The sequence below is a fragment of the Lepisosteus platostomus genome, chromosome 12 (genome assembly GCF_059453375.1).
Source record: "Lepisosteus platostomus isolate fLepPlt1 chromosome 12, fLepPlt1.hap1, whole genome shotgun sequence".
NCBI lineage: Eukaryota > Metazoa > Chordata > Actinopteri > Semionotiformes > Lepisosteidae > Lepisosteus > Lepisosteus platostomus.
The window spans coordinates 16,864,332-16,877,752 of record NC_142622.1 but is presented as its reverse complement, the minus strand read 5'-3'; the positions used below and the strand labels follow the sequence as shown (position 1 = coordinate 16,877,752).

General features: G+C 39.0%; 1 long non-coding RNA gene across 1 annotated transcript; it reads left to right on the top strand.

The window, feature by feature from the left end:
• Window positions 1-6,712: 6,712 nt before the first annotated feature.
• LOC148651188 (uncharacterized) lies at window positions 6,713-8,655 on the top strand. Its single transcript, XR_015925689.1, has 2 exons — window positions 6,713-7,601; window positions 8,568-8,655. It is a non-coding gene; the product is annotated as an uncharacterized LOC148651188 (long non-coding RNA).
• Window positions 8,656-13,421: the final 4,766 nt, after the last annotated feature.

Genomic DNA, 13,421 nt, shown 5'->3' with positions numbered 1-13,421 from the left:
TTTGTACTCTCCATGATAGGCTTTCTCTACACAAATATACCCGTGGTGTGGTGCTTATTTTGAAAAGTTTTGCTGGTAAGAGCAAAGTGTGCCTGCAGCATCATGTCTGTGAAAGTGCTTTTTTGCCTTTGCTATTCTTACAGGTATGTGAAAATATATTATTTCCTTGTCTCCTCAATTCCAGCCCTTTCTTATTTTCTGTGCTTGTAAATCCTTGTAAATCTCTTTTTGCTCAAACTGTGCCTTTACATAGGGAGAACTTCATGCATGTGATTTCTCTTGCTCAATTTTTTTCTTGCTGAACAGCTGATATGTGTCTTGTCAGTGGTGGAGAAAAAGGATTCCTCTGCACTATGGTGCAGGTGTTTCTCCTTTGCACACCCAGATTGAAGGAAACTATGCTTCTGGAGTCAAGTTTGGCTAAGGGTTGGAAAACGCTTGTCTTTTCAAAAAAATCAGTAGAAAATGACCTCATTTCACCTAATAAATTAGTGGGTACCTTTGTTTCAGATGTCAGTGTATCAGAGAACTTTTTCATACAAGGTGATAGCTGGATCCAGCGCATGAAAAATGTTATACCCATATAGCCTTGCCAAATCAACATTTAGTCCTTTGGGTGCACCGATACTGCCTATAGTTACCACTGCTGCAACACTATGAGAATATTAGTGGGCCAACCAGTAATTTACCCTAGGTTAAATTAGAGTTGACCTCATTTATGGTAACCTCAGTATCACCAATAGAAGTTGAAAACCTATATAAATCTTCCAGGAATAATTCCAATGATTCCAGGAATAATTATTTAATAGTTCCAAAACTAAGTTTTGTATTTTGAGATATCAGGAGCTTTTATTCCTTCTTTTTCAAAAAAGGAAGGGAAAATTTATTGTAACTTTTAAGAAAAGCTTCTGAACTGTCTTTGAGAGCCCTCTATGCTGACTAGAGTTCTGTTTGAAATCTAAAGTTCTAAAGACCCTGAAACCTGAACAGTCTATTTTAACAAGATCTCTTACATCTTTTTTTGAGATGTTACGTCCCTGTATTTTTCTCAGTATACTGTATCAGAGAATAATTCTCTCTCTGGGGCTTGTTCTTTCCTGTTCACTGCTTCATTATCTCAACACTTTGTTTTGAATGTTCTTTACATACTAATAGTATTTTTAATAGTATGTTTTGTATGCAGGACCCACCTATGCCTACTATATTTTACAAAACAAGCCTTTCACTCAACAGAAATGAACGTCGCTTGTCCTAAGAACCCTTTTCCACACATACAAATGCATGGGTGTAAGCCAGTTTCCAGACAGTAACTGTGGAAATGAATGCCTGAAAGCCTAAATGGACACTTTCACACCTGTTCTCCTTATTTATCTGTCAATTAGACCCTCGTTATATCAGCAGCACCAACCTCCTATTAAATTCTAAGTCAGGCACAGGAAACTCAAATCCTTAATTCTGCATTTGTTCTAGATTCACATTCTGTCTCAGGTCTTAGTTGCTTAATTGAACTTTTTAAGTGGGTAAGTGTGTTTTCAATAAAGTATTAATTAAGAGACAGTTGAATGCTGGGCAGCATGGTGGCAGAGTGATAAGCTTTGCCAGCACTGATGCCCTGGGTTCAATTCTCTATCTGCGTTGTCATGTTCTCCTCATGTTCACAGATTTCCTCTGAGTGCTCCAGTTTCCTCTCACAGTCCGAAGACATACAGTACTGATAGGTTAATTGGCCTCTGGAAAAATTAGCCCCGAGCGTGTTTGTGCCAGATGGCCCTGCGATGGACTGGTGTCCTGTCCATGGTGTATCCTGCCTTGCACCCGTTGCTTATTGTGACAGCCTCCATTACTTGGCCCCCGACCCTGTATTGGATGAAGCAGGTACTACATGGACAGATGATAGGCAGCTCTAAAACCTGCAGGACCCTGGCAGTCAATGAGCAGAATCGCGCAACCTGTTCTTACAAGAAAGAGGTCAGGGGCTGTGGCACTCAGGTGGAAACTTTTTGTGAAGAAAATAATGAAATACAAATAGTTTTAATTATGACTTCCATTGTAATTCATTATCAGTCCTGTTGGTATTCCTGCTGTGTTCCAAACTGAATTCACAATCAGCCCCCTTGATTGTCAATGTATTACATGGGTTGCTCGAAAGAAGCAGGCAATTTTATTCCACTGTAGCTGATGAGTGCAATCGCTTTCTTCTGCTGAGCTGATAATAAATATATAACAAGACTACTATCTGGAACAACGCTTTTAAAAATCCTGCATTTTTTATCCAGTTCATTCCAGTGTTGTCTAAGGATCTTGGGTCCCTCAAAACAGTTCACTTGTGAATAGAACAAAAAAGAAATAAGTAGGACATTTATCATAATTAGGAAATATCAGTATAGTTCAATTGGACCCAAGGTACATGCATTCTTGTGGTTATGTGTTATTTGAGTAACCACTGTGAAGCTAAACAACAATTCCTTTCTGTAACCGGCAAATATTAGTATAAGACTTCTTTGTGTGGGCAAATGCGTTTTGTGTTGTAATAATGTTTATTTATTCCAATATGTAACCATCTGAAATGTTACTGTTGTAGACAATTCCAAGGGTCTGCATATACAAAAACATAATGGCCTGAAGACGTATCCAGGAGGATTTATAGTTCTCAGGTTATAACCACAAAAACACAACCACTAGCCCTACCCACTCCTTTTAAATGACCAAACAAATGTTTTACTGCATATTGTGTGAACGTGAAATTCTAAGTTCTTTATCAGTTTTCTAATAATTAAGTTAGTTAACTCGATTACTCTTGCTTGTTTACATTCTAAAGTAGATTAGATCACATGGAGAGAAATGTTTCCACCTACACGTTTTCCAATATATATTTTTTATCTTTGTGGCACCAGGACTCTTATTGAGAAATGACCATACCTTATGCCTCTAGCTCATTAAAAAAATTAAACCGACTTATTCTTAGATGAATTTGATATACTACAAGACTACAAGAGATCATGATGCAAGTATTCAGAATCCTCAACGGCAGTGACAGTGTCAACCTAGTGGACATCAGAATGAACCATGAAACTCTATCCAGAGGACACAAGTGGAAACTAAATAGTAGTGCATTGAAAACTTAAGAGCAGGAGGCACTTCTTTACACCAAAGACTGTAGGAGTGTGAAACAAGTTACCCAGTCATGTTGCGGAAGCTGGTGCCCTGGCATCCTTCAAGAAACAGCTAAATTCTGTCAATCAGCTGCTAACTACCAATTGGACTAGATGGATCAAATTACCTCCTCTCACTTGTGACTGGAGGATCCTGACAATTGAAAGTTAGTTTCTTTTAAAGCCATCTGGCATCCAGTCTTCAAAACTGGGGTGTTGATTTTGTGATCATGGCTCAGTTTTCTCCTCTTTCCAGATTTATGGAATTAAATTAGGCTCCTCATCACATCATCCCAGGCAACATTCAGGGGATGTGTTTTATCTACTGACCCTTAGGGGGCAGTGTCGCTCACCTCTTCCAGATTGTTGTAGCACTCATTTCAAGTTCACCTTTATGATGTCATTTGTCTTCTTGCTTTTGATAAACCAGCCTTGTTTGTGGAATGGAAGGTTAAATGGTTAGCTAAATTAACTGTATAGGTCTGTACAGCACATATTGATTTATTCAGGTGACTTATTAAGTAATCTATGCCTGAACATATACTAGGTATGCTACCAGCACCTGATCCATGAAACAGATTTGCATTTCAGGATGCTGCTGAAGTGCATTTAGAGCTGAATGTTTGTTTTTAGAGATGTTACATGATGATGTTATTCCACTAGAAATTAGTATATTGATGTAACTTTGCAGAATTATGTAGAGGACAGGCATTCCCTAAAGACAACAAGACTTTTGGAACAGAATTGTGAATATTAATATTTTTTAAGTATTCTAAACACTTTTAGCTCAATCAAACCTTAAAACAAGCATTTTAATCACTGTTGTTTCTATCTCTAATTATTTCAATTTTCCTAGTAGATGATAAGATGGCAAGGGATTCTAAAAAGCAACATTGACATTCCCTGCACTTAATTTGCTAACAGTGTAACTTAGGCAGTAATGGACAATGGTACATGGGGTCTCATTCGTGGCCAAATAATTGTGTGTGTAATGAGCTCTGCAATAAGAGAGTAATTTAAGTAAATAAGATGTGTAAATGATATTCACTCTACATTGGAGAACCCATTAGAAAAGTTGCTCCAATGAATTCAAATGCCATAATTTATCCCACTTAATCAGCATGGCAAATAAAACGAGAGACACGCTTCCAGCCATCTTAATTGCTGAATATTAATATCAATAAAGATATGAAGTAGGAAAATGGCTTAGCACTTGAAAGTCCATTAGTACATTCGGAGTGATTGATGAGGATTCCAGTTGAATAATAATATATTTAGGAAAGGATGACTGATCATACTGTTGAGTGCATCTGTCCCACCTTAAAAGAAAATCTTATCTGTGGTTCACCAAGTCACCAAATGCCATTGCAAAGGTGGTTAGAATAGTCTGTGTCAATATAAAAAGCTTATCCATAAAGTTTATATTATACAGAACTTTAGTGTAATTACAGAAATTAACACTCAAGTTCCATAGGCTAGTGTTATACCCCAAGCATACACAGACAGAGAATGGGGGTATAATAATAATAATTATTATTATTATCCCTTACACTTAAATAGCGCTTTTCTGGATACTCCACTCAAAGCACTTTACAAATGGGGTAATGGGGACTCCCCTCCACAAATGTGCAGCCCCACCTGGATGATGCGATGTCAGCCATAGCGTGTACTGTACGCTCAGCACACATCAGCTAGGAGTAGAGCAGAGTGAAGAAACCAATTCATAATAGGGATTATTAGGAGGCCAGAGTGATTGATGAAAGCCAATGGGAAATTTGGCCAGGACGCCAGGGTTACACCCCTGCTCTTTTTGAGAATCCCTGGGATTTTTTATGACCACAGAGAGTCAGGACCTTAGTTCTACATCTCATCCGAAGGACAGCGCCTGTTTACAGTATAGTGAGCACCCCCTGCTGGCCCCACTACCACACTAGCTTTCCCAGGAGGTCTCTCATCTAGGTACTGACCAGGCTCACATCTTGTTTAGCTTTAGTGGGGTGTCAGTTATGCATTGCAGAGTGATATGGCTGCTAGCTTGCATTGCAATCAAGTTCACTGTATGCTTATTTGTAAACAATTTTAAAGAGAATGTGAAAAAAAATCTATATATTGTCATTAAAGTTCCCGGAAATAGTTGTCATGTATGAAATGATACATGTAAAAGTGATAACATTTATCTTCCCATCCATCCATGTTCTAACTACTTTATTCAGAAAAGGGTAATGACAGAGCTAGAGCCTAGTCACAGGCAGGGCACACTGCAGACAGGATGCCAGTCCACCGTAGGGGACACAGAGACACAAACACAGACATGCACACCGCACCAATTTTCCCAGAAGGCAATTATCCTACCAATATGTCTTCAGAGTGTGGGAGAAAACAGAAGCACCCGAAGGAAACCCACATGCACCCTGGGACAACACACCAACTCCACACAGGCAGCACCCTTGAAATTGAACACAGGGCCCCAGTTCTGCAAAACAGCATTGCTGACCACGGCACCACCATGCCATCCTTAATCCTCTCATTAAGAAGGTACAGTAATTCTCTTATCTGAGCCACAGCAGCTCATCAGGCCAGAGATTATCCTGGTTTTTTTCCTGGTGTAAGGAGGAGTAGAGAGCACACATCCCCCCCGGACAGGATGCCTTCCATTACAGGAATTTAGCCCCCAACAATGTTGGCTCTCAGTTACAGAAAAGGGTGGACTGTAGCAATTGGGGTAAAGAACCTCAATCCAGGTTCAACAGTACTGTCTGCAGCAGGGACTTGAACCCACAATGCACAAGACCAGATACTTACCCACTGTACTACACTTCTCATTACTTTACTTCAATGAGTAAAATAATATTTTTGCCCTGCTTCTAGAGCAAGCAGATGTTTTTCACAGTGGTTATTTGTAATCTCAGGGGATAAGGCGGTCAATATGCTTTCCTGTAATCTTTTCTAGCTATCCTGTAATCGTAGTCATTAAACAGGCTCTAGGGTGTGTGTAAAAATAGACCACCTGCCCCCTGGTGTTTTCATTTTGCCTTTCTTTCTGTAAAATACTTTAAAGTGCCCCCTACAACACTTTAAAGAGTGCAACATGTACTATAGGACAAAATCCAAACAAAAGTAGAAAACTATTTGAAAAATAGTAACATCACATGGTCTTTTCATAAGCAATTAGTCTGGAATATCATGTGAATAATTTTAGTATTGATGTTGTTATTGTAAATTTTTCTTCCCAAGCTGATAATATTACTACAGCAAGAAAAATGAAATGTCTGGAGCTTTATTATTAAATAACTCCCTGGCATAAATTCAAGTTCTGGAATGATGAAGAGCTAATTGCATCATGAAAGATGATGCATAGAACAAATATGGAAAGCAGATAGTAGATGGAATGTTGCTCAGACAGTTGTTGCTGTACTTATTCCAAAACAGAAGACAAACAGAAGAGCAGTGAAGGAGAGAGAAGGCTCCTTGAGATACTAATTATGATCAGGGACAGAAATTCATAAAGTTACAGCAAGATACAGCCTTGTGTCAGTGGTAGTGACATCATCGGGGTGACATCATCCACTGTAAGCACAGATGGGAATAGAATATTAAAGCACCAAGGGCCTGTGACGTCACCACCATTTCCATAACACAACAATGAGGAATCACAATAACAATGATGATGCCATAAAGATGTGATCCCCAGTGCAATGTATCCCTAGTAGCATTAGACAGTTTCCATTTCTGAGAGCAGCAGCTTGGCTGGTCTGTACTTCACAATGAGGAAGAGTCTGAAGGTTTGTGGTAGTTGTACTGGGAACAAGGACAGAGAGCCAGAAGAACTGAAACAAAGGAAAGGAGAAATCACAGGGACAAAGAGACAGAACGCAACTTGGAGGAGAACTGAAATGGGCCAGAAAAAGGAAGAGGAGGGATTAACTAAAAAGCAAGGTGACGTTAGTGACTCAAAATCAAAATTTTGCTGCCCATCTGTGGCAGACTGTTTCTGCCTGTGCTGGCCTGTCCAGATGTCCAAGTGCAGTGAAGAGATCCTGACATCTGAGGCCCAGTGCCTGGATAAAGAAACTGTAACCTGCAAGGAACCAGGTCCCTCTGGAGCCCCGTGCCAAGACCTTCGCTGGAAAGAAAATTCCTGTACCTGTCTTGTACAAGAGGATATGAGCCAGAGGACTGGTTCACCAGCTGACCCCAGTGGAGCTCCCCTCCCCTGCTGTCATGGGACAGTAAGGGGAGGCTATTTCCCACAGTCAGGGCAGGAGGAGTCATGGTCAATCCTTGACTTCTATGAACCAGATGAAACCCTCTATGTGGAATTGTGGGACCCTGGGCTAGAGGGAGGAGACCAGCAGTATGAGGCCAGATGGAAGCTCAGTAGCAGGGGAAAGGTTGTGGCAAAGGGCATCTGGAACCCAGTACCACATGTCAGAGAAGAAACCCAACCAGGTAGGTGTCTGAGATGCCATTAATGGCGAATTGCTGATTGAGTTTCATGCTAAGGTTCATGGTTCATGGTTCTTTAGAAGAGAAGTGTATTGTATCAGGTATCATGCTGCTGTCTTCAGCAGAAAAGAAAGTTAAATACTGAACATCAGAACTTTACAGATACACTTATTTTGCACAGTTTGACATGCAAACTGGACATACAGTATATCATATTTTTAATTGGATTATTCATACATTCACTTACTTGACAGTTCAATGTGAACAGTTTTCACTTTTTATTTTTGTGTAAATAAAGCATTTAGAGAATTATGACTTAAAGCATCATAGTTTTTGTGTCTTTCACTTCTTTCTATTGTAATTTCCTGGAAACCAATCAATAATGTTCTAATTCTTTCAAGAGAACAAATTATACAATCAAATGATGCCATAGCTGGTTGTATTATGTCATACTGGGAAACATGCATCAAATATTGAACAGGTACAAACATAATATACAGTATATCACAAAATATCAAACAGAAACAGCAAGTTGCGGAAAGATAATTAGACAAAATACATGATTATGAATACATAGCGTAATCCCACAAAAAACACTATGGATGTTTTGTAAATGAAAGTAGTGAGCATCAGCATCAGGCTCTGTCAGCATCAGCATCAGAATCATGTGTAGTTGGGGCCTGAGGAACATCAGACAGATTACCATCAATTTCCTGGCCAGGGCAATCCTCAGATCTCATTACTCTCAACACAACCTGAACTGAAGGCCGGTATGTCAGAAAGATGGGATGACATTAGACTGATAAATATTTCAAATAGGTGATGCCCAACATGTAATTAGGTGAGTGTCCATAATATTTTGACAGTGGTGATCATGACATATGGTTTGACATCAGTTCCATAAATTCTCATACAAATCCCATGGAGAAATGATTGCTCACTGTGGATATTTGTTCTGTTCTCTTACAGCTGTTTCCTGAATTTGAGCTAAGTGTGCCCACACTTCTCTGGATAGCCCCGTATTACAGTGAAAATAAAAAACATTGTATCTGCTCAATACAGATGGCTTCAGCTGGCAACTGGAGCTGTTTTTCACTGTTGCTGGTATTTTACTTAAATGTAAGTTTCTTATGAAATGGAAGGCCTGATTTTTTGTTCTTTTGTTTCTATTCCATTGTATAATCAGATGCAAGAAATTAAACAATGAACTGGCTTAAGCAAACACATCAAACCAAAGCCTTTTATCAAGTAAACACATACTGGGGATATTCCTAAACTCTGGCATTGTACTGTACAGTAAGTGGAATGTGTTTAATTCACAGCTCCTTTGATGGACATGTCATTATGTTAGCTCTGAAGGCAGACATACTTCACTTCTTCCCAAAAGAAAAAATCCAGGACAGAGCATTTGCAGTTTATAAATGTGTCTGGAGAGATCAGATATTACATTGACCTTGAGTCAATAGACACCAAACAGTGTGCACCTGGTCTCTGATTCTGAACACAAGAGACCATATAAAGACTCAGTTCAGATTATTTCATTATTTCATTATTTTGAACAGCTGGGACACAAACTGGCAAGTAAAGGCACCAGAGACAGCTGTGCTTCTGCTGCAAGTGTAGCAGACTCTCTAACTCTGATTGCTTGTAATAATAATAATAATAATAATAATAATAATAATAATAATAATAATAATAATAATAATAATAATAATAATAATTGCTTACACTATATATAGCACTTTTCTGGACACTCCACTCAAAGCGCTTTACAGGTAATGGGGACTCCCCTCCACCACCACTAATGTGCAGCATCCACCTGGATGATTTGTAGCGTGCTCCCTGTTTGTTTAAATCTGAATAAAGGTGTTGTGGTTTTTGAGTTACAAGAAACAGAATGTATAAAATAAGCTATTATAGTTATTATACCTAGCAAGTATTGTAAGCTGCCTATGGAATTTCAATTAGGGATCCGTTTGAAAGGGATGGGATTGCTCACTATTTCAGGGGTAGTGCGTGGGACAGCTGAGTGTTTAGTTCACAGTTCCACAGACCCCTTCCCCAGTAGGTGAACATGTGAGCTGGGCATGAGCAGATCTGCAGTCTTGCCACAAATCTATTGTATGTAGTGAAACACACTTGGCCCAGTGCTGACCAGTACAATACTGAGTATTTCTTCAAACCCTGTATAGGAGGACAACTGTGTCTTTTGGTTTTCCTTCCAAATGATCTCATTAGCTGCCTAATCAGCTCTTAATCAACTCTTAATTATTGGCTTAACTAAATATGTTAAATGCTGTTTATGGTTACTGGACAGTATTTTGTTTGACACCACTTTTAAAATGCATAGGTTACTTATACTTCAGTTCTAATTAAACAAACAATTTGTTTAATTAAGACTTCAATTAAGTCACCCTGCACTCATTTGAATCAATAGCTCGTAGACAATGTTACTCTCTGATCAAAGCTGAAAACCCTTTCATACATAATCCTATTATCTCCACCACATAGTTGATATCTCATTATGTTCCTTGCTACGATTTTTTTGTGTTTGCATGCACTCCTTCTGAGTGTTGGGAGAAGTGTCTGTCTTCCTACAGCGCTCAGTGTGAGACTGACAACAATTACTGCTGCTGCTACTATTTCGGCACTACAGCCACACTGCCTGGCGGAAACAGGACCGCTCACCCCTTCATATTTCAGCAGGACAGAATAATTACTCAGTGCACTGGGGGGAATCTGATGAAAACCACAGAAACAAAAAGCTCAGCACAAAATGCAACATAGGAAATAATAGGAGACACACAGTGGGTTGTTATTAAGTTGAGCTTGCAATGGAAATGTGAACAGTGCTCGTCCTTTGACGCCACAATTGCTGTTGAGTAAGCTACTTCAGTCTCTCTATTTTGGAAACTGCTGTTGCCTTGATTTCTGGTAAACCTTTACCTTTAGCTTTTTTGTCTGTTTTCCAGTACACAATTACCACATGTAGCTTCATACTAGCTAATTACTCTACACTAAGTCAGTGCTACTCCAGTTTAGAATTGGCTTTCACCAAGAAGTCATTATGAAATTGTTTATCACAATGGATTCAACAAGGACTGGACAGTGGACAGGACTGGGTTCATGTAGGTTTTATTATTTTCCAATTCAAAACAGATACATTTAACTTAAATTAAAAGACCTGATTAAAACAGGACATTTTTTTGCACCCTAAAAATTAGTTTTTGAAAGTAAGAAAAGATCAGAGTATAAACCTGAGGACCTTTCAGGTCCTTAAGGGCTGGAGTTTTTCATCCTAGGGCTAGAGAGGAGGTCAGTTCATGGAGACCTGCCTGCTGAGGACATACTTCCCATTGTCTGCAAGTGTATAGTATCATTCTGATCCAATCCATCTTGCTGTGAGGGTGCACAAAGCTGTAGACTGAGACAATACACAGAATCTTGTGCCCAGTCTGCACTGTTCAGTCCTGTGAGGTGTTATATCAAAAATTGATTTTGTAGAGAAAAATGCCTTATCTTCTGTTTCCTACTGACTGCTGTTTCCCACTCTGTTTGACCTTTGCAGTGAACAAATGAAATGGCACCATGCTCTTTAATTATACAGATGGTGAGAGCACTGTGTTGTTATTTCCAGTATTTCCGATATGAAGGGCACCACATGTTGAAACAATCTTTGATGGTAGTGGACTCCCACGTCATTCGGCTGCCCCAGAACAGGCAAATGTGAGACATCAATCTGATCACGGGAAACTTGAAAATAATAGGCTACAGATAGATTGTGCTTGACTGTGAATGTTTAAATAAACAGGATCTGGGAGTTTTCCAAGAAAGAATACTTATTGGACACACATCGAAGCTTTGCGTTTATTAATTAGAGTTTGTTCCTTCCAGTTTCTCTCAGCAATTTGTCAGCTGGAAGCCCCATGCTGGGGTTGTGGATTGTGCGTGCCTTTCTGCTCTTTATGAGCTGCCAAGCAGTTGAATTGTATCTCTGCTATGAGGGACTGGACTTTTTACACTTTAAGTTGAAATCTGTCTGGCAGTACTGCTAAGCTTGCTTAAAAATCACAGCACTGGCAGGCAGGGAGTACAGGAATCTCAGCAGGAATATGTGAAAAGGCCACAGTGCAGTTCCCCTGTGTGCACAAGGATTCAATTCATTCTAGAAGGAGAGAGATTTTAATAAATATCTCATGTCTGCTTATAAAGGAGATCTTAATAGTCAAATGGTTTTCTGTAAACTACAATCAGAATACTATTATTAAATTGTAACAGTGTATATTTTTCCCATTAGGCTTTTCCCAAAAGATAACCAGTAATATTTTGGGTCTCCTTTATGGTCCACAGGTTCTGCTAGTTGTTAGCTTCAGCTGACAATCAACAATAGAGCTTTTTAGTGGTCTGAGTTTTTTTAGCTGGTCCAGTTGCGTCAAGTGGTGTAGCGTAGCCTGATGCTGTCTGTGGAGCGATGTCTTGTGGCTCTGAGCCCATAAATGACCACGATCAAAGCTAATGAGCGGCAGCGCTGCACCTGATACAGTTGAATCTTAATCCATTTGTGAGAGATGACCCCGACTGTAACTTTAGTCGTTGTAACATGGCTGTTTTAGTCAAAGTGCTCAATTAGTCTGCTTATTCACTGCTGTGACCAAAACCTTGAGTTTTATATACCCTGTCTATGTGATGGTGAACAGGAAAAAAATCTCAGTCTCACGGGAACACTTGTCCATTTTAATGTTAGTTAAACAGAATCTTGTTTCGGTTTCCAAAGTCCCATTTATTCATGTCATTTAAAAGTAGGAACCTGTGCTTCTTTAAAGAAGAGTCTCAAACACTTATTATTAATGCATAGTTTAGAATAATGAGCATTGAATATTATTACTGAAATGATATGCTTACTGCAAGAAGACATTTTTATAATTACAAATCAGGCATTTTAAAATGATTAGAATATATATTCATAATTATATTCTCATGATTATTCTTATTATCATCAGGAGCATTATGTATTTAAAGGCTGTGAATGACACTTAAAAAATGCTTACAACCCATATGTGTATTTTCTGGAAGGAGTGATTTCTGAAAACACTGCCTCTTAAAAAGCTGTTTTTACAAACGAAGTTTACACTTAATTGGATTTTTAAAAAACAGGTAGCACTTCTGGAAATAAACAGCTTAGTTCCATAGTTGTCATGGAAACAGAAAACAAAATAAAGTTATGAAGCATAAAATAATATGCTTCTGCATGGCAAATTTGTTTCTAGTTGATGCTATCCTCCCTTCCCTCCCACTGGTAATAACTCGGAAAAACAGCATCTCCTCTTTATCTTCCTCCGCTTGAGACTGAACTTGAGATGTTTTCTCAGCATTCGCTTGTGTTACCTGAGGCTTAGCACTGCCTCAGCAGCTGTTCCCTTTTATGAATCCTTTTGATGTCTCAGCATGAAAGGGTCAATCGATATCCAATTTGTAGAGTATTGAATTGTGCTCATGGCGCCTGGAAGACTAGCCTGCTATTTCCCACTTTTGTGGGTCCAAAGCCTGTTGAAAATAACACCTTCACAGATCAAGCTTGGCCTTCATGCAAAATAGACACCGGGTTTGAGCAGAAATCGAAACAGCTAAAACAGTCTCATTTTCTGCTCTTTTGGGAGTGATCTTAGAACAAGTGGTCTTTACTGCTGTTTTAAATGGAGGATAACTTCTCTGAAAGATGAATTAGCCAAGGGCCACTCCAAATATTTACCTCAAAAAACAGTTTCAAAACATAAATAATTAAAACACTGCACTTGTTCTTGTTTTTTCATTATTTCACTTCAC